This window comes from Drosophila serrata, unplaced genomic scaffold (genome assembly GCF_035046125.1).
Source record: "Drosophila serrata isolate PLE 108 unplaced genomic scaffold, ASM3504612v1 contig_118, whole genome shotgun sequence".
NCBI lineage: Eukaryota > Metazoa > Arthropoda > Insecta > Diptera > Drosophilidae > Drosophila > Drosophila serrata.
The window spans coordinates 10,235-33,084 of NW_028257016.1; the positions used below are offsets into that span (position 1 = coordinate 10,235).

At 42.1% G+C, this 22,850-nt stretch overlaps 1 pseudogene; it reads left to right on the forward strand.

The window, feature by feature from the left end:
• The first annotated feature begins 11,822 nt into the window (after nt 1-11,822).
• Nucleotides 11,823-15,878, forward strand: LOC147644676 (uncharacterized; annotated as a pseudogene).
• The last annotated feature ends 6,972 nt before the right edge of the window (nt 15,879-22,850 follow it).

Below are 22,850 nucleotides of genomic sequence, written 5' to 3' on the forward strand. Positions count from 1 at the left end.
TCTAAAAATAGAATGCGTTTGCATGTACATATGAGTCATCAACAAAAAATCAACGTTTCATCAACAGTCAAGGGGGTGTTGTTGATTTTTCATCGATGACAGCCCATACAAACTGTTGATTTATTTAACATCGGCACGTCCTAGGCTGTCATCAATAAAAATTCATCAACAATAAATCGATGATTCATCAACAATTTATCAACAAATTCATCAAAAATGCATCATCAATTCATCGATGTTTTGTTGATGAGACATCGACGACTGCCGTCTAGACTATCGCCGTAACTGTATCGTGGGCAAAGCGTCGTAGTGGAAGTCGCAGTCGGCAGAGGGTCGATTCGGTAGAAGTCGCAGTCGGCAGAGCGTCGCCTCGGTAGAAGTCGCAGTTGGCGAGTTGATGACAGTGGCCTATTTATGACACGCAGGGTAGAGCCAGCACGAAAAAAATCGTATGTCGTTACGAATCTTCCACACATATACATATACACTCTTTGGTTGGAACTCTATCTACGTGGCGATACCAATTTACTGGTTATTCTTGGCACATTTTACCTATCATCGAATTGACAAATTTATGTATTCTCTCGACTTGTCCGTTGCCTCTGGGTAAACCTGTCGTGATGTGAAGAAGCTGGATACCTTCGCGATTACACTATTCTGTAAACGATCCTGAAGTGAATGACGTTCCTTTGTCTGTGACTATTCTGCGAGGATTCTTAAACACTGCTGCTTGCTTCTCAAGTTTTTCAGTAACCTCTTCTGTTCCGGTTGACTTCGTTGGATAAAGCCGAAACAAATTTTGAAAATCCATCTACGACCGATAATATTTGGTTGTATATTTTCTTCGTGTCGGTAAGTGGACCAACATGATCGATGTGGTAAGTTCCGAGCGGTTACTGAGCCTTGCCGATCGGCGATAGCAATCCTTCCTTTTTTCCGCGTTTGGAGTCTATAATCAGGCACTCGACGCATCCTTTTAAGACTCTCTCTTCCTTGGCCTGAAATCCTGGAATGTAGTAGGATTTCTCCAGTATATCTCTGGTTCTTTTTATTTCGAAGTGTCCTTCCTTGTGTGTTATGGCAATGATTTCCTCTGCCATCGAGTCAGGAACGACTAGCAGTTCATTTACTGGATCCTTGCAAAGGATATTATTTTGCAAATAAAAGTCTTCGTGTTCCTTATTGCTGCTCAACATAACTTTAATTGCTTTTACCCAGTTGTCCTTGTTCTGTACTTCAATTAAAAGTGATTTTGTGGAATCCACGATAATTAAGTACGAGAAGCGGCTGAGTGCATCGACGTGTCTCATCTTTGTTCCGGCTCTGTGTTCCACTTTGAACTCGAATTTCTGCAATGACATGGCCCACCTCGCGACTCAAGGCGGTAGGTCGTTTTTTTTAATGGTCATTGCAAAAGCGGTGCAATCAGTAACTACTATAAAACATTTTCCCAACAAATACACTCTCCATTTCTTCAATGCATTTACAATGGCTAATACCTCTACTCTTCGCAAGGGTTTGTTTTGCGGCTCATAAATTCTTTTCAGTGAAATTGCTGATCATCTGGATCATTCTGCATCAAAACACCGCCAAAGCCGTATTTATTCGCGTCTGTGTGTACTTCCGTTACAGCCAAAGGAGCAATCAGTTTGAGTACTGGTGCTGATACCAATAGTTGTTTCAAGTGGTTAAAGGAAGCAATACCCTGCTTAGTCATAATAAGGTTTTTATCGTGCTTCTGATTTCCTTCCTTTTGAAGCACTCGAAGGTTTTGCTGCTGAGGCATAGTTTTTGATAAAGTGTCGCATATATGATGTGTAGCCCAAATATCTCTGCAAAGCTTCCTGCTCTGGGGAATTGGAAAATTAACGAGAGCTTTTATTTTCTCGTCAGTTGGAAAAATGGTTTCGTTTTCAATCGCATAACCCAAAAAATTTATTCTGCTCTTTAATGATATCCCACTGGGTTCTTGCATGTGGCTCTGGTCGTATTACTTGCTCCCATGAGCCACTTATAAGTGGCGCCGTTGGCAAATTGCATTTTTAGTTTCAATGTCTTCGGAGGACATCCGCTGAAACTTGTTTTGTAAATGGCTCCGGAAAAGTTCGTTTTATTAATCTACACGATCTGTGCATTAAAATCTAGAATGTCGTCCGCCACCGCCTCGGTGAGGTGACTGACCGGGTCATCATCAGAATTCTGTCGGTTCGGGTATCGTAAGTTTAAACTCTTCATTTGTACAGCCTTATATTTTCAACAAAATCTTTATTTGTAGGTCATTCACGACAATATTACAATTATTGATATTTTAAATAATATATATACCTACTATACTAACACTTTTTTCCACACTCATACCAATGCAATATGCGCCGACATATTTACATATATAATTTTAGCATTTTTTCTTTATTCTGCAATAAGTGCGTATTTGATTTTATTAAAAATCAAGAAAAAAAAGCAAGTTTCGGTACTCCGGAATTTTAATACTCTTGCAGATTGTAATTCGATCACTAGGAAACAATACAATATAAATTATATAATTATGTCAAAAAACATATTTACAGTTTTTCAGTTACAGTTTTATACACAGTTCACAGTTTTTAATTTTTCTCTATATGTAACGATCGTTTGTTTGACAGCTATATGGTATAGTAGTCCGATTTTCATAAAATAAAAACCGAAGTTCTACAATAATGTAAAACGGCTATATCTCAAATTGAATGAAAATCTGCTGAAAACTGGAAAAATTATATTTTTTTGTGGTATTAATTTGTCGATCGTTCCTATGGCAGCTATATGATATAGTAGTCCGATAAAATTTCTATAAAATTTAATGAAATTCTGTTGAAAATTGAAAAAGTTATTTATATTTTTGGAAAAAATTTCCGGTCGTTCCGGCACATATTCGACTGAGAGTATAAAAAAGACTAGCCACAAAGTTTCATTCAGATAGCTTCAAAACTGAGAGTCTAGTTTGCATACAAACGGACAGACGGACATGGCTAGATCGACTCGGTTGTTTACCCTGATCAAGAATATATAAACTTTATACGGTCGGAAATGTCTTAATCACTGCGTTGCAATATTGCAATATCATTTAGATTTAATGCAATATACATTATATATATATATATATATATACTAGCTGACCCGGCAGACTTCGTACTGCCTCATCCTGAAATACTGGCTATTTATACGGTTTAAATTTGATATTCACAGACACACACTGTTAAAATACAGTCTGTTAATTAATTTAAAGCTTTCTCATAAACTATATTTTTTGTTTTGTTTTGTGGTGCGTAAATAAACAAAAAAGACGGTTTTCCGACGCGCGAACACGCGACGTATAATTGTCCATGCGCGAAACAGGGAAACTCCAAGTTGATTCCACAAACTTCTAACGACTGTCCTTGCGATTTATTTATGGTCATCGCAAAGGCCAGACGCACTGGAAATTGTAACCGTTTAAAATCGAATGGTAAGTCCGTTGGAATCATCGGTATCCGCGGGATCAAGACATCCTCTCCTTTGTATTTTCCTTTTATGATTGTCGCCTCAATGACGTTATTCATCAGTCTTTTCACAGCCAGTCTTGTTCCATTGCATAGTCGAGGTTGATTAATGTTACGCAGCATGATGACAACTGATCCCACTTTTAACTGCAAATTGTGAGGTGGTAATCCAGGCAATTCCAGTGAATTTAAAAACTCAGTGGGATAGTTGACTACGTCATCCTGGTTCATTACGGTGTCGACTGATTTGAAGGAAACCAACTGTCCTGGAAGAAAATTCTGAATGGTCGCATTAAGATCCTCGACATCTTTATTTTTCGCTGCTAATATTGCTCGTTCACCCAGCCAATTATGGTTATTGAACTTTTGCGCTATATCTGGGAAAACTCGCTGAATAAGTTCCACTTTTGAGTCTGTGATGTGACAGAAATCTGTAGGTAATGTGATGAATCCGGTCGAGGTGTCCACTGCAACTTTATTATTTCCAATGTCTAACAACTGCTTCGCAAACACATATGCAGTTTCATCTTGTTGCAAAAATACTCGCATGTTAGTTGTTAAGTGGAGTGTCTTTACGTACTGCCACAAATTTGATGATTTTAGGCATGCATTTAGTTCAACAGCAACAGTTGATCGGGGAATAACTGGAAGAGTCTGACGAAAATCACCTGACAACAGAATCATGGCCCCACCAAAAATATTTTGGTTGTCACGAAGATCTTTCAACGTTCGGTCCAGTGCCTCCAGTGACCTCTTATGGGCCATTGTGCATTCATCCCAAACAATCAATTTGCATACCTGTAGGATCTTGGCCATTGCGCTATTTTTGGCGATGTTGCAAATTGGTGTTTCTGTGATTTGCATGTTTAGTGGTAATTTCAAGGCAGAATGTGCAGTCCGCCCGCCTTCTAGCAGAGTTGCAGCTATTCCAGATGAAGCCAACGCTAGAGCAACATCATTTCGCGATCTGATCCTCGCCAAAAGCAATGAAATTAAAAACGTTTTTCCGGTTCCTCCGGGAGCATCAAGGAAATAAATTCCACCAGATCCACTGTTCACAGCTTCTATCAAAGTGTCGTACGCAAATACAAAAGTAATCCCGCCCATGACTGCAGAGGAGTTCCTTAGATCCTGTAAGGTTCTGTTCACGGCCCGTCCCGGCTTCGCACGGGCATTAAACATTACATTTAGATTTGTCAATTTTAACACATTCATAATAATAATAATAATATGACACAAATTCATCCTTTATTATTATTTTATTTTTTCAATTATTGAGGTCATAACCCTAAAAGAAAATACATTTATTTTGTTAGAGCTTCTCTGTAAACAATATTTGATGTTGTTTTATTTTGTGGCAGCAAAATAAATTGATTTTCAGGGGCTCCGACTCGCGATAGACCAACATACAGTTGACCATGAGTAAAACATTTATTTCGCAGATCGATCCCTACTAATTCGAAGGTTTGGCCTTGGGACTTGTTAATTATTAATGCGAAAGATGTTTTTACCGGAAATTGAAGCCGTTTAAATGGGATTGACAGATGAGTTGGGATCATCGGTATCCTCGGTATATGAGCTAGTTGACCACTTGCTGGGCCAGTGATAATAGTTGCTACAATTAAATTGTCCTTTAACTCCTTAATAAGCAGCCTCCTCCCATTACACATGCTTGGAGGGTTTAAATTTCTTAAAAGCATGATTGGGATTCCGATTTTTAACGTCAATTCATGGGGTGGCAGTCCAGAAGGGTTCAACGAATTTAAAAATTCCTGTGGATAATGGACTGCATCTTCAATATTCGTTAGAGTGTCGATCGATTTGTATGTTTTTGTTTGGCCGGGGACTTTTTGAACAATCAGATTATTTATTTCATTGACAGTATCATTCTTAGGTGATACTATAGCCCGAGAACACAGCCAATGGACGTCTCTTTCGTGCAAATTCTCGATATCAGGGTATACAGAATCTATTAAATTTCTTCTTTCAATATGTTTTGAATGTTTGACAGGAAATGCTTTGATTCAGCTGTCTGCCTGTACATTTTATTTAGAAAACGTTTGTATGGGAAATAGAAAAATACTGTTTTGAGGATTTTCCCGGCAATTAATCGAATTTTTCTCACCTTTTAAACCTTCCCTAGACCTCCACGAATAATTCAAGACCAAGATAAGATAAATCCGTTCAGCCATTCTCGAGTTTTAGCGAGACTAACGAACAGCTGTATATTTTTATATATATAGAAGATATATATATGAATTTATATTGTATATTATATATTATATATATATATATATATATTTATTAAAATACCATAAATCAAAACAACAAAGTAATGCCAAAATTTTTTTGATTCATTATATATATTTTATTTACAGTTATACAGTTACAGTTTTACCTATACAGTTTTGCATTTTCATCTTCATTTCATAAAATGAACTCCTAAATTCTGAAAAAATATATCTTATCTCTGAGTAGGGGAAAATATTTTGAAAAACAGACAAGTGATCTTTTTCTGTTCTTTTCGGCCTACTTATGCATGGATCAAACTACGCGATAATGAGTTTCAGTGAATTTGGCCAACAACAATAGATCTAAAAAAACGTTTTGAAATGAAAAAAGGTCGTTGTGTTAATTCCTTTCAATTTTTCTGTATATACTACTAATAGTATATTTATAGAAAACGAGCTGCAGTTTCATTCAAAATTCTGCATAAAATTATAATGTAGGGATATTAAAATATTGATTTGGATAAAGTTCACAAGTTACATTAATAGACATTTTTTAAAAACGGAAAACTTCGGCTTTCGCAACTCGACTGGCCTCCTTCAGGTGTTTACCTCGGACTCGGAATCGAAGAAGATGGTTTAATTTTTGAACTCTGATTTTTAAAACGGGATAGCACTACTACTACTATTACTTCAAAGTAAACTAACTTCTCGCAATCCCACAATCGGCCATCTTGAATTTTCATTCGCCCCTAAATAATTTAGTTTCTTAATATATTCGGCAGCAGTCGTAGTAACTCTTGGCCCTTCTAGATTTCCTTCCTTTATAACATCATAACGACCGTGGTTGATCTTTTTGGTAATTTTATACGGGCCGAAAAATGTTGGCTGAAGTTTCATTCCTGTGCCACACTGAGATCTCTTTCTGACTACCAAGTCTCTTACTTCATATTCAGTTTCAACCTTTCTCTTCTCATTAAAGTTTTTCCTGTTCTCCTGCTGCACCATCTCTATATTTTCTTGTGCTTTCTTTCTAATCTCATCTCATCATTCAATTGTTCTATTTCAAAATCTTCTGGAAGTTCTTTTACATCGTTTAGTTTATTTCACATATTCAATCCTGTCTAAATTGTAAACGGACAATACTTATTGGTTCGAGGTGGAGTATTGTTTATTATTTGTTGAACCAAAGACTATACAATTTACAAGATGCCTCACGACCATTCATTCGTTTTGCAATATAGGGCTAATTTTTTGATTCAAACGACAATGGCGCTTTTCCTGCTCTCATAAAGTTGAGAGCGTAAAGATCTAAAAATAGAATGCGTTTGCATGTACATATGAGTCATCAACAAAAAATCAACGTTTCATCAACAGTCAAGGGGGTGTTGTTGATTTTTCATCGATGACAGCCCATACAAACTGTTGATTTATTTAACATCGGCACGTCCTAGGCTGTCATCAATAAAAATTCATCAACAATAAATCGATGATTCATCAACAATTTATCAACAAATTCATCAAAAATGCATCATCAATTCATCGATGTTTTGTTGATGAGACATCGACGACTGCCGTCTAGACTATCGCCGTAACTGTATCGTGGGCAAAGCGTCGTAGTGGTAGAAGTCGCAGTCGGCAGAGCGTCGCCTCGGTAGAAGTCGCAGTTGGCGAGTTGATGACATGTTGATGACAGTGGCCTATTTATGACACGCGGTACTGCAGGGTAGAGCCAGCACGACAAAAAATCGTATGTCGTTACGAATCTTCCACACATATACATATACACTCTTTGGTTGGAACTCTATCTACGTGGCGATACCAATTTACTGGTTATTCTTGGCACATTTTACCTATCATCGAATTGACAAATTTATGTATTCTCTCGACTTGTCCGTTGCCTCTGGGTAAACCTGTCGTGATGTGAAGAAGCTGGATACCTTCGCGATTACACTATTCTGTAAACGATCCTGAAGTGAATGACGTTCCTTTGTCTGTGACTATTCTGCGAGGATTCTTAAACACTGCTGCTTGCTTCTCAAGTTTTTCAGTAACCTCTTCTGTTCCGGTTGACTTCGTTGGATAAAGCCGAAACAAATTTTGAAAATCCATCTACGACCGATAATATTTGGTTGTATATTTTCTTCGTGTCGGTAAGTGGACCAACATGATCGATGTGGTAAGTTCCGAGCGGTTACTGAGCCTTGCCGATCGGCGATAGCAATCCTTCCTTTTTTCCGCGTTTGGAGTCTATAATCAGGCACTCGACGCATCCTTTTAAGACTCTCTCTTCCTTGGCCTGAAATCCTGGAATGTAGTAGGATTTCTCCAGTATATCTCTGGTTCTTTTTATTTCGAAGTGTCCTTCCTTGTGTGTTATGGCAATGATTTCCTCTGCCATCGAGTCAGGAACGACTAGCAGTTCATTTACTGGATCCTTGCAAAGGATATTATTTTGCAAATAAAAGTCTTCGTGTTCCTTATTGCTGCTCAACATAACTTTAATTGCTTTTACCCAGTTGTCCTTGTTCTGTACTTCAATTAAAAGTGATTTTGTGGAATCCACGATAATTAAGTACGAGAAGCGGCTGAGTGCATCGACGTGTCTCATCTTTGTTCCGGCTCTGTGTTCCACTTTGAACTCGAATTTCTGCAATGACATGGCCCACCTCGCGACTCAAGGCGGTAGGTCGTTTTTTTTAATGGTCATTGCAAAAGCGGTGCAATCAGTAACTACTATAAAACATTTTCCCAACAAATACACTCTCCATTTCTTCAATGCATTTACAATGGCTAATACCTCTACTCTTCGCAAGGGTTTGTTTTGCGGCTCATAAATTCTTTTCAGTGAAATTGCTGATCATCTGGATCATTCTGCATCAAAACACCGCCAAAGCCGTATTTATTCGCGTCTGTGTGTACTTCCGTTACAGCCAAAGGAGCAATCAGTTTGAGTACTGGTGCTGATACCAATAGTTGTTTCAAGTGGTTAAAGGAAGCAATACCCTGCTTAGTCATAATAAGGTTTTTATCGTGCTTCTGATTTCCTTCCTTTTGAAGCACTCGAAGGTTTTGCTGCTGAGGCATAGTTTTTGATAAAGTGTCGCATATATGATGTGTAGCCCAAATATCTCTGCAAAGCTTCCTGCTCTGGGGAATTGGAAAATTAACGAGAGCTTTTATTTTCTCGTCAGTTGGAAAAATGGTTTCGTTTTCAATCGCATAACCCAAAAAATTTATTCTGCTCTTTAAAATTTTTGCCTTCTCCCACTTAATTTGTAAGCCCGCCTTCGATGCTGCGCTTAATACGATTTTCAAAGCCACGATTCCGTCGATTTCGTCCTTGCTTGGCACAATTATATCGCTCATGTTCACTACAATTGTCTAACTTTGAATAAGTTTTCGACAAAACACAGCCGGAGAATTTGAGATTCCAAATGCAAGATGCGTGAACTCATACTGCCCGTTATGAGTCACAAATGCTGTGAACTTTCTTGAATCTTTATCAATCGGCACATGAAAAAATTTCTTTATTATGTCGAGGGGTAAAAAATTTCACAAAACATCGTCAATTAAGGTCATTTTAAAGTTGTCGTTTTTGATTTTTGGTTAAGTTTCCGATAGTCGCAATAAAATCTCTTTGATCCATACTTTTTGAAACCAATACTACAGACGATGCATACTCTGAAAAGCTTGGTATAATTATCTGTGAAGCATTTGAAGTGCGGCGTGGGTGTTGGTATACAGGAATATCATCTTCTAATACGATCTTCATATTAACTAGAGATGTTAGTGACTTGGCTGATTTGTAATCTTTAACAATATTTTCTACTTTCAGCTTCTGACTTGTTTGCAGGTGAGAAAAATCGATTTTGTCAAGAACGGAGACTTCATCGATAATTTCCGTGATTCGCATTCCTTTAAATGCCGTAGCAAAGTCGCTTTCTTTTGCCTTAAATATGACTCCCTTCAGGTTGAACATCACATCAATAGACTGTAGCACATCATTTCCTACAATGTTTAACTACTTAAAGCATACGCCATCTGCTTGAAGACTGAGGTCAAAGCATCCAATCGTTTTTAGCTCACCCTTGCCGATACCTTTAAGATGTTTAACTACGGGCTTGAGTTTTAAACTTTTGAAACTCCTCCATCTATCTTTTTATAAATTGACCCTTTTCTAGCATTAACGCCAAGAACAGTTGCCTGCTCATTCCAAACGATGATATTATTTTACTTCTGCATGCAGTTCTAAGAGATGTGTCATTTCTGCTTGCAATGATAGCAAACTATCGCTCCCTTGCAGTCCTTGGCAAAGTGGCCTTCATCGTTATTTACGTGAGGGGCCCACTGTGTCGCCTCTGCTCAGGAGCGAGCTTTTTTGTTCCCGGCCTGCGCTCGCTCTCCAACTATTTCCGATCTCCCGCTCTCGCTTTAACGAGGCAAAACGACCGGGAGCTCGTTTTTTCACTTTAAGTTTAGTCTCAGCAGCGAATAAAAGCTGACGCTAAGAAAACTACCACGACGCCCCCGCCCTTTATCTTTTCAACCCTGACGCGTTAACTTTTTCGCCAGCGACGTGGGAAATTCTTGGGCCTCGAATATTTCCATCGGAGTCCGCTTGTGTGCGCCGCCATTTTCCTCGCCGTTTCTTCCATTTCCCGTTGCCCATCAACTTGCCAACGGTCGAGGCCTATGTACAGCTACGTACACACACACATGAATGCTAACTCTTGCTCATCATAATTTCGTGCATTTAAAAACCTTACCGTGAACAGTGAAATCGTGTTGCGGGAAAAAGGAGCATAAGAAATATCGGACAGCCGGTGTGCACTCGTTTCGGGAGTTCACCTTGTTCGCCGAACAACCCGCCGCTGCCGCCATAATTTTTTGTCGTCGTTTGTTCCGTGTCCATACAATATACATATTTCTGTTCGCGAAATTTAATACAGGCCACTTCTCGGCGCTCCACTGTGCCCTGACACATTGTTCCTATTTACATACATGCCCATATATTTTCCAATATATTTTCTGCCAACGATTCCAGGAACTAATCCCGACAATAAAATTAAAAAAAAAAAATTCAAAGTGAACGAAACAGTTAGCAACAAAACCTAATTTCTTGGGGCCCTCACATAGGCAACGCTTGCCGTCAGCATACCGTTTTTTGTGCAGTGTCCATACAAAATATTTCTGTTCTAGGAATTTAATATAGGCCACTTCTCGGCGCTCCACTGTGCCCCTGACACATTGTTCCTGTTTACATATATGCCCATATATTTTCTAATATATTTTTCTGCCAACGATTCCAGGAACTAATCCCGATAAAAAAATTAAAAAAAATATTCAAAGTGAACGAAACAATTAGCAACAAAACCCAAACGCAAACGCGTTTTGTTCTAATTGTTTCAATTTCGTCACCGCAGAGGCCATGTTGTTGTTGTTGCCGCTTCGTTTCTTGGGGCCTTCACATAGGCACCGCTTGCCGTCGGCATAACGCAGCGAGTTTTTCCTCGCGACCAAGTACCGAACTTTTAAGTTCAGCACTTCTACATTTGCGGCTTGCAAACATTAACATTTGTTAGACAAGTCCCAGTATAACCAACATCCAAATTCAATCCACACAGATGCAACGGCGCTTGTTGTGTTTATTTATTTTTTGTATCCACTTCGTCGCTGCAGAGACCGTGCGTATTGTTGTTGCCGCTTCATTTTTTGGACATCATATAGGCACCGTCGGTATAACACAGCGGTTAAGTCCTCATCTCAATAATTCACAATAAATACATATCTAAGCTCAGTACCTCCATTCGGTTAAGTTTTGTTGGCTCCTTTCGTATCCTCCAGCCTTCTGTGAGCTCTATTCCGCTTGCTCGTCGTACGCACTGCCTAAACCCGCATCCCGATTTCCATATACATTTCGTCCGTCATCTACATTTGTGTTTCCCGTTCGACAGTTGACCAGCACTGATCAGCAGCATTCGCTTCCGAGAATGCCCACGGGAGACGACAAGAAACCGCGTCCGATCTCCTCCACCCGCTTGGATAGGTCCCGATCCGCATCTCCGCGGGCGTCTCAATGAAGCCTAAGGCTGCCACTGCCATTCCAAGGGCAAAAAGCGACGAATCCGTTGATTCACTATCTGGGTTCTCGCCTAGAGTTACTCGGTCAGTTATCAAAATTGCGCAAAATGCGATAGATGTCGCTCTCAAACGGTTTATTGCCACCACAGACCGTGACAGTCAATTCGAGGCGAATATACACACGCCGGGCACCCCGGAGACTGAACAATTCTCCCCCTTCATGTGTCAAGTCCATAGGGACCAAATCCGGGCCCTGTGGGAGAAGGTGGAGAAAAGTTATGAGAGCTGCTTTGAACTGCTCTCCGCGTCCGACGACGGCAAGGCCACCTCGACAGTGCTGGAGTCAAAGTACAGCTACTGTTATTCCGTTTATTCGAGGTGTGTTGCCAACCTTGAGGAAACAATATCTCAAGCCGCCTCTCAGTCAGCTCGGGCGGCTAGCAGTGTCCACACGTCCCCCCCCCAACCAAATGTCGGTTGCCACCAGTGGACACAGAGGTTTTCGGGCGATTATCTTCGTTGGCCCACCTTCAGAGATTTATTCACGGCGATTTACATTCACAACTCTCGCATCACCCCAGTTGAAAAGTTGTTCCACCTCCTTTCGAAAACCAGTGGGGACGCAAATACCATTGTGTCTAAGGCTCCGCTCACCAATGAAGGGTTCGCCTCAGCGTGGCGAAGCCTCTCCGACCGCTTCGAAAATCGACGATTGTTGGTCAACAGCCAGTTGAAGATCTTCTTCAATATCCAGGCTGTGCCTAAGGAATCCGGAGTTGCGCTGAAGGATCTGCAGGGCACCATTCAAAGCTGCCTGGCAGTCTTAGAGATGTCCTCGATTCAAGTCGAGGCTTGGGATTGCATTCTGGTGTATATGGTGTCCTCCAAGCTCCCCAGCATAACACTATCGCTGTGGGAGCAATCCATACATAACAAAGCCGAAATTCCAACATGGAGGGAGTTAGATACTTTTTTGACAGAGCGTCATCGCACCCTGGAGGCCATCGACGACGTCAGGCATAGCGGTTCGAGGCCAGTTCCGCTAAGATCGGCTCCCACGAGCGCCCCAACTCGCAGACTCAATTCGTACGAGACCCGAGTTGTTCCTGCCCACAAGGGGTGCGATCTCTGTTTCGGCGGGAATCACCCTGCTCGCTTATGTCCACGTTTTCTTGAGATGGATGTGAATGGTCGCTCCGACTACATTAAGAGAAACCAGCTGTGCCTAAACTGTTTTGCACGAGGGCATCAGCAACGGGATTGCATGAGTGCCCACAGCTGCTCCACCTGCCATAGCCGGCATCACACTCTTCTACACCGCGGTAACCCCTTCATAACCGCTCCAAGTCCGTCGGCGTTATCGACGCACCAACCCGCGCCCACTTCTAGAGGTTCAGAGGCTCAGAAGAACACGGTGGAGTAAAAGTGTACTTCGCTTCCGGCTCGGGAGCCGTCCTATTGGGGACCGCCCTCATTAACGTTTGTCTTCTGGTGTGCAGCTTCCAAGCGCGAGCCTTAATAGACTCAAGGTCCGAGGCAACCTTCATCACGGAAAGGCTGTTCAACCGCTGTTAAGCTCCCGTTTAAGACCATTCAAGCCCAAATCTCCGGCCTTAATCAGTCCGTTTCTGCGCAGTCTACTAAATTGTTCCATTTTTCAATTCACTCACCTGCCAGACCCAGGCTAAAAGTAGAGACTGCAGCATATGTGATTCCGCAGTTGTCCGGTAATCTGCCCTCGTATCCGCTTCCGCGAGACCTTCTACAAGGGCTTCCCGACGTTCCCCTGGCAGATCCCAAGTTCTTCGAGAGCTCCCAAATTGACGTATTGATAGGACGATATTCTTTCGTCTGTCCTCCTTGCCAACTCCAAAACTAACATCTGCGGGTCGCTTCTCGGACAGGAGACTATTACTGACAGGCCCTCTATCTCCTGCCAATCCCCGCTGTGTGAGTGCCTTTCCCACACGAGTGGGGAAGGAAGGTCCGACAAGTAACGTCTCGGAAGCCGATGAAGTCTGTGAGCGCAATTTTGTCCAAACAACCCTGAGGGATGAGTGTGGCAAGTATGTCGTGACGCTATCCCTTCGCAACCCTGAGCACATAGGTTCAGCGCCTTAAAAAAGATCCCCCCTAACGGCCAGGTATGACGCAGTGCTTCAAGAATACCTTGACTTGGGTCACATGACCGAAGTTTCTCCAACGACCCCTTCAGCATCCTACTATCTTCCGCACCATGCGGTGTTCAAGCCCGAAAGTACGACCAAGGTCCGGGTGGTCCGGAACCAGTCTCAATGACATCCTTCATGCAGGCCCGGTACTGCAGTCCGACCTGACCATTCAGATTCTAAAGTGGCGGTACTTTAAGGTTGTATTCAACGCTGACATCGAAAAGATGTATCGGCAGATTTTGGTAAACCCTAAATATACCTTCAACGTATCCTATTTCGCAATTCCGATGGGAAGTCCGCGACTACGATCTAAAAACCGTCACCATTGGAGTCAATTGCGCCCCGTTTCTTGCGATTCGTGTCCTGCAACAGCTAGCCGACGACGAAGAGTCGAGGTATCCGCACGCTAGTCAAATTATCAGACAATTTATGTATGTTGACGACGTTCTAGCGGGGGCAGATTCCAAATTGAGGCGCAGAAGGCAGTCCGCGAGCTGGAGGGGGCTCTGGGTTCGGCAGGGTTCCCACTCAGAAAATGAACTTGCAATTGCAAGGAGGTTCTGAACGACATTCCGAGCGACCATCTCCTCCGGGCCGACTTCCTTGAAATAGACACCGAAAGCACGGCCAAGACTCTGGGAATACGACGGAGAGCGACGACGGAAGAATTCTATTTCATTCCGCCTGAATTGGCCACGGGATCGTCATACACGAAGCGTCAGGTCCTATCCCAGATTGCAAAGTTTTTCGATCCAGCTGTTTGGCTCGCCCCCTTTATTGTGCGGGAGAAGATGCTCATGCAGGACATTTGGCTCCAAGCGTTAGGGAGGGATGACGTCCTTCCTCAAGATCTCTCTCAACGATGGGTTGAGTTCCTGGGGAATTACTCCGCGCTCGAACAAGTCCGCATTCCTCGATGGGTTGCGTTCGAACCACATCTGTACATCGAGCACCATGGGTTCTGCGGCGCTTCGGAAAAGGCGTACGGCGCCGCGTGGAGGTTGGGTCCATGGTCATGGCGAACTTGCTAACGGCAAGGACGCGAGTGACCCGATCAGAACGGTCCACGGCGCGAAGGCTCCCACAGAAGATATTCTGGAGCTGTTCTCCACACTCAAAAACGTCCCCTACCAGCAGCCAGTCCCATGCTAAATTTGAACCCTTTCCTTGATTCGCAGGGGCTCATGAGAGCCTGCTGACGGGTCACGGCCTCAGACATTCTCCAATATGACGAGCGGCACCCCATAATCCTCCCGTACAACTGCCATCTGTCTCGCCTTCCAGTCCGCTTTATGCATCGCATAACGCTACACGGCGGCAAGCAGCTGACAATCCGTCTAATCCGTTCCAAATTCTGGATTTCGAGGGTGAGCAAGAAGAGGGTGCAGACGCAACTTATGGGAAATTTGCCTAAGGAGAGGACTTCGTTCTCTCGTCCCTTCACCTACACCGGTATGGACTACGCCGGCCCCTTCGACATCAAGAATTACACGGGCCGAGCCTGTTTGATTACAAAGGGGTATGTTCTAGTGTTCGTGTGCTTCGCCACCAAGGCCATTCATTTAGAGCCTACGTCGGACCTTACGACCGAGAAATTTCTAGCTGCTTTCGCCCGTTTCGTGTCTCGCAGAGGATGCTCCCGCCAAGGTCAATCGGACAACGGAAAAACCTTTGTAGGAGCGGCTGCCCTTCTCTTTCGTGATTTTCTCCAAAGCGTGAAAGGGTCTGTGACAATCGCCTATTGCCATCAACGCTCCGCTGCTCTGCTCTGCTTTTATTCCTCCGGGAGCCCCCCAAATGGGAGGCCTGTGGGAGGCAGGCGTCAAGAGATTTAAGACCCTGTTCTATAAGTCCACGGCCACGCGCAAATATTCGTTTGAAGAGCTGTCCACTTGACGAGAATCGAAGCATGCCTGAATTCGCGCCCGATCGCTCCCATGTCCGAAGACCCCGCCGACGTGTTGGCACTTAATCCTGGATATTTTCTTGTTGGAGGGCCCCTCCTAGTCAAGGTGGAACCCGAAATAAAGGGGGACACAACGTCCATTATTAATCGGTGGCAGCATTTGAAGGCTCTCCAGCAGCAATTTCGGCTGCGGTGGAAAGAAGAGTACCTCAAGGAACTTTATGAACGGAATAAGTGGCAAGCCCCGTCAAGAGATCTCCATGTCGGGGACATGGTGGTGGTTAAGGAAGACAAGCTTCCATCCAATGAATGGCGGTTAGGAAGAGTCGATGCGGTGTTTCCAGGATCCGACGGCCGCGTTCGTGTGGTCGACATCCGCACTGCGCGGGGGCTCCTTAAGCGCCTTGTAGCCAAACCTGTCCTCCTTCCGATTAATGCGTCCGCCAGCACACAGTAGCTCCAATGGTTCGACGTTATGTATTGTCTCGTAGTCATAAGCCGTAGTTCCAATACGAAATACTTATACTAATTCCATCATTGTTCTTCGTCATTCCGGCAGTCATAACCAGTACGTTGCCTCCGTGTCCTCGCACCACCATCACTCAAGAAAGCAGATATACTTGAGGTATCTTGTCCTACCGTTGCCAAGTCTGCTGGGGGATCCACCCACTACGAAGAGGCCGTCGTTTTCTGCGCCTAAGTGCTGAGAAGCGGCTACATGCGGTCCTCGCTAATAAGTACTGTCCCAGCTGTTTGGCGCACGAGCGCTCACTGACTCCACGCCAGCTGCGGCAGAATGCGCGCCGGCCTCGGGACGCCGTCGCCCCTTCTCGGCAATCTACAGCCGCTCCCCGGACCGCCTCCGCCACTCCACGGTCGATTCCCGCCCGTACACCATCGTCCGTCGCGCAAGGGCAACCGTCCACCATTGGCCAGGGACGCCCGCAGAGCGCGGCTAATGTCCTTCCGACCGCGCTGGTACGGATTGACACCGGAGCGCGCACCTTCTACACGGCAGCGCTCATCGACCCGCGCACACCGACGAGTCGCTGGCGGCTAGCTTCCGTCTACCCACCACTAACGTTGGAGGCGAGCAAATTTGTTCGGCCACTGTGGGCTCCAAGACGGAAAGGGATGTCCGTTTCGACGTGGTGATCAGGGTGGAGCCTCACGTGCGTATCCGCACTCCAATCCGGGAGCTAAGCGATACGGTGCGGGCCCACTTCCGCCACATTACCCTGGCCGACGAGCGGTTCTATCTACCGGCGACCATCTCCGTGGTCCTAGGCGCGGATATGTTTTCGAGAGTGATGCGGCCCGGTTCCAGAGGATCCAGGATGGACTGCCAGTGGCCCAAAGCACCGTCTTCGGTTGGGTCGTGTCTGGAGCCTGGCATCAGCCATAGCTGCAACGACCCTGTTACAACCCGAGCGATTGCAAGGGGGGTAGGATGTTTACGTGAGGGGCCCACTGTGCCGCTTCTGCTCAGGAGCGAGCCGATCTCCCGCTCTCGCTTTAACGAGGCAAAACGACAGGGAGCTCGTTTTTTCACTTTAAGCTTAGTCTCATGTAAGCAGCGAATAAAAGCTGACGCTTAGAAAATTACCACGACGCCCTCGCCTTTATTTTTTCAACCCTGACGGGTTAACTCATTCGCCAGCGACGTGGGAAATTCTTGGGCCTCCATTGCCGAGCCTTTGCGGGCAGGATCGTCCCCTAATCAATCGTTGCACTTAAAGCATTTTCTCTGGGTGTGACTCTGTTCCTGTTTTACTGCCACCTCTTAAAAAGTTCCTTACTATTTCCTTTTCCTTTTATCTTTTTGTTAATAGATATTTCGTCTTTTAACTCCCTGATAGTTTTGCCGCGATACAGCCCCGCCTTATTTAACTTGCCATCTGGTATGCCCTTAATAACAAACGAAACTCAACTTTCCTCATCCAGACTAATCGACTTGCTAATCTTCATCATGCTGTACAAGTACTCGATACATGTCTCTTTTGGTTGTTTATGTATTTGCCTAAGAATCTTATGTATCTCAGCTGAGCATAGTTTTTTTTTACCGAACTCTTCAATTAACGCTTACCTTAACTCGACCTAACCCCTTATTCTTTTGGTGCTTTTGACATAAAGCTTAGCTCCAGTCAAAAGTTGTTTTGCATAAATGAATCTTTGCAAATTGTCCCAGCCTACAGTTACTGCAACGTCGTCAAACCCACCAATGATTAGCGTCTTCGTGATTTAAGCCTGAGAATTATGAAATACTGTCCTGGACATCACGTAGGGTGAATCTTGAACTAACATTCAAACTAGCTTCTTGATAGTTGGATAAACACTCACTGCACCTTCATCATCACTTCACCTCACCGCCCACATCTATGCCATATTGATCAAACAATCTATCCTGCAAAGAGCTCTTTCGCCCATTCGTATTCAAACCTAATTCCGTTAATTTTTCTCTTAAAAGAGGCACTGTCAAGCCGAGAATCATTCTAGCATCCATGTTGGTACGTAAGCCGATTACAAAAGATTTAAAATGTTAAACTATAGACTTCAAAAGTTCGAATCAAACAATGCGATTGAATAACACCTGCCCTCGCTCGCCAACAGCCAGTGCTTACGACTCTTTTCCGCCGCTCTTCTCGTATTCATCCAAGTCGTGGTAGTAAAGCACTCCTGTGTTGCGAAATTCGTCTTTTCCGCAACCTATACTAGCCTTTCGTTTTTTTCTTGCCTTAGTGTAGTCTGCTTTTCTGCGCTTGTCTGCTTTCTGTTTTTAAAATGCATGTTTAATGGTGCTTTCCAGGTCGTATTCGCCGGTCATCAGTCTCTTAGGTACTCTTCGCTGCTTAACTGCTCTCCTTCTCTCTTTCTCGATGTTGCTCGCTCCTCGATGCTTCTCTCGTTTTTACGTATTCTTTTCTGCACCCTTCGATGTACTACGTATTTCTCTTTACGCCATCCAGGTCGTGCTCGTCGTTCACTGGACGCCGCTCTCTCGTCGACTTCTCTTTTCTCGTTGTTGCTCCTCTCAATTCGTCGTTGCTGTTGTGAAATTCGTTTCTTTCGCCAACTCTATCCGCTCTTCAATGCAGATGTCATCGCGGAAAATTCTTCAGGCACGTCTTCAAAGTGCCCCAGAACTTTCCATGGAGGTCGAAAGAATTTCCTTCGGTCTCACCGTTGCTCTTGCGCTGTTGTTAAAATTGTCGCCAATTCTGTTTCTTTCAAAAGGTCTCTTTTTTGCTACCTGCGATGGCGTCGTCGAGAAGTTTTGCAGAACTAGCCCGTTTCGTTTCGTCGAATTTGATTTCTGTCGTTATCGTGGAATCTCTCACCCACTATAGTTTTCGTATGTGTGGTGCGAAGTTGTGCGTTTGTAGCTTTTTCTGCCTACCAATACATGTAGAAATTCACTTTTTCAGTTTGAAAATGCTTATTCGATGACACTTTCCAATAGTTTTTTTCCTCCGCTGCTTTAAAATTTTCCTGAGCTCGTCTGAATTTTCCTCTGCTGTAACTAGTTTTCCATTTAGTATTTGTGTTAACGCACTTTCCTTTACTTGGACTTATCCCGTTTGAGCTGGAATTGAAAAACATGGTTTGATTTTTGAATGAGAGAAAGGGTGATGGCAAGAACTCTGATTTTTGGTAAGGGATAGCAGTACTACCAAATCTGGATGGCGCAATCTTGGCGGTTATGGTGAAATCCAAAACAGTGTATGCACTCTCAGTTTCCTAGGTTTCCAAGTAACCTAACTTCTCCCAATCCCACAATAATATCCTGCAAGGGTATAAATATCATTAAAATAATCATTAAAAAATATTTTAAAAATTGTACAAAGCAAAGGTAGTTGCATAAGTATTTACTTTCAAGCTTGTTCTTTGGCTGTTAGTTCTACTGTTTACCGAAATAAGTTGTTCAAACAGAACAAACGAACTATTGCCGACTTCGGGGTTTGTTTTTACAGTCGTATTGTTAAATAAAACAATTAAGAATATGTAAAAGACACGGCTTCGGCAAAAGGCAGAGCTTCGGAAATACAGTTTAGGAAGCTTTTAAAAAAAGCCTATTGCTTTCGGCGCTTGTTAGTTATTTTTTAGACGGAATAGGTATAGGCAAGATTAATTTCTAGAGGTCGCTGCTATGTTCTTTTTTTAGAATCGTACTCCTTGGTTACAACAGGAGAAGCACAGGTGTTAAAAAATTATTTTGAAAAATGAAATATACTTACCATATATTATTTTTTGTTTGTTTTTTTTTTTATTATTAAAATAAAAGTAGCACGTTCTAATTAAAATTTTTTTTTTAGATCGTTATTTTAATATTATTGTTGTAAAAACTTTTGTTAATTTGAAGCCCAACGGATTTGAATATTTATCAGTCTGTGAAGTTATATAGTAAACAAGTAAACAGGAAATGGTAATTTCACAACAATCTCTGTGACGGTAAAACATGACGCAGACAACAGCATGGCGCTAGCAGGATAGAAAAAGAAATCACAAAGCAAATATCAGTAAAAGCCTATAGACAAGACAAAAAAGGTGAACTTAACGACACACGTAGACTGTGTCCCTCGAACTCAGAGGTGACAATTGTAGATACTCGCAAAAAAGCACTGGTTACATCTATGGATCCGGACACAACTATGAAGACGGAGCAAGAGTTCATATCTCTGGAGAAAGCCAATGCTTATCCAAGATACACCGATTTTAGGTACAGCAGGTTTACGCGAAAAACCAGCAAAATATACGCGACCAACCGGCACGACAGAAACAAGAGCGGACACGACTTGTGTTTGAACAGAAACAACAACAACTCGAGCAGCATTTACATATTACATATGGCCCAATTGGAATCAATTGAAGGTAGCCTATAAGGAGACATTAAAAACTTGGCAGATTACTAAGACAACAAAGATGCTCGTACGCTTGACTTGATGGATAGCGCTCAACGTAAGCTTAAGTTTAAAAGCGATATTGTATCGGACAATCGACAAAGTGCTATTGTAGAAATGTCCTTATATTTTGCATCTCAAATAGTCGAAGAGCATAGTTGTTTGTTTACTTGATCATTTGAGCGTCTTTATTCAATTAAATTTACAGTTTACTTAATCTAAGGCTGCACGCTTCAGAAGCAGCTCCAGCCGTTTTATATACAGGGGTGGTCAAAGTACTTACAGAAATTCACAATTATTTTCACCGCCAAACTTATTTCTGTTATTATTCTTGTTGTTGTTGACCAATTTCCATGAAATTTTTTTTATTGCTTAAATTGATCTATTCAAAAACAAGCAGAAAACGAAAACAATAGATAACGGTTAATAGGGCAAAATTAAAAGCAAAAGAAAATATGTCTATTTATTTAGGATGTTGCTTAGTAAACTCAATTCCAACCAATTGAAAGCCTTCATCAATACCTAAGCAAATTTTTATAACTATTAATAAAGTAACTTATAAGATTGTCACAAAAAAAATATTAAATTTTAATAGCATTAAAATTAAGACAAAAACAAATTATGTGTAAATATTACACTGTCGATGCTTCTATTCTTTTACTTATAGCACCTTTCTATGAACCGTTATCTTTCGAATTCCTTTTTGGCTCTCTTCTGCTTACGTCAAACTACGCAATAAAGAAAATTTCAGAAAAAACGGTCAACAACAAGAATAACAACTAAAAGAAATTTGGCTGTGAACTACGTGTCTACCTTTGTATATTCCATATATGTATCGTAACAAAATGTAAGAGGGCAGTGAGTGTTATGCACATATATATAAGTGGTCAGCATGGGAACCTAATTCGGCTTGGTCAAGGCTTTGAAGTGCATATCATATTTCTGCTGCACCTAAAATGTGCTGAGCACTTGGCACGTTGCCCTGAGTGACAACGGCAATGCCTTATATGACTCAGGCTAACAATTTGTTGCTGCTCAATATTTTATTATACCCTTGCAGGGTATTATAATTTCAGTCAGAAGTTTGCAACGCAGTGAAGGAGGCACCTCCGACTATATAAAGTATATATATTCTTGATCAGGATCAACAGCCGAGTCGATCTAGCCATGTCCGTCTGTCCTTCTGTCCGTCTGTCCGTCTGTCCGTTTCTACGCAAACTAGTCTCCCAGTTTTGAAGCTATCTGATTGAATCATTGTAGTTAGCCTTCTATATACTCTCACTCGTATATATGTCGGAACGGGCCGGATCGGACGACTATATCATATAGCTGCCATAGGAATGATCGGAAAATTTTTACAAAAAATTTTTTAACTTTTTCAGTTTTCAATAGAATTGGATCAAATTTAAGATATGGCCATTTTACTCTATACTCTACAATTTTGCATAAAATTTTATGAAAATCGGACTACTCTATCATATAGCTCCCATATAGCTATCATACTATATCATATAGCTCCCGATCGAGAAATTAATACAATTAAATTTATAATCTTTTCAGTTTTCAACTGATTTTCATCAAATTTTAGGTATAGGCATTTAATTTAAGTCTTAAATTTTGTGGTAAATTTCATGAAAATCGGACGACTATATCATATAGGTGCCATACAAACGATCGTTTGATGTGGAGGAAAAATGCAAATCAGTGAATGTAAAACTGCAAATATAATATGTATAGGTGAATGAAATGAAAGCAGGTATTACTTCATTATTTTTTAACACAAAGATATATAATTTGTATTGTATGGTTTTTTATTCATAGAAGTTCTATCTGCAAGGGTATATAAACTTCGGCGTGCCGAAGTTAGCTTCCTTTCTTGTTTTTAATTCTTATTGTTCATTTTTTTTTTTTTATTTATTTTTTTGTGTTTATATTTATACTCGTACTTATCAACGATAAAGAAAATGAAATCATGACAAATATTGCAGTCTATTTATGAAATATCATTTATATATATGTATATATAGAGTTATTATTAAGATTTTCCA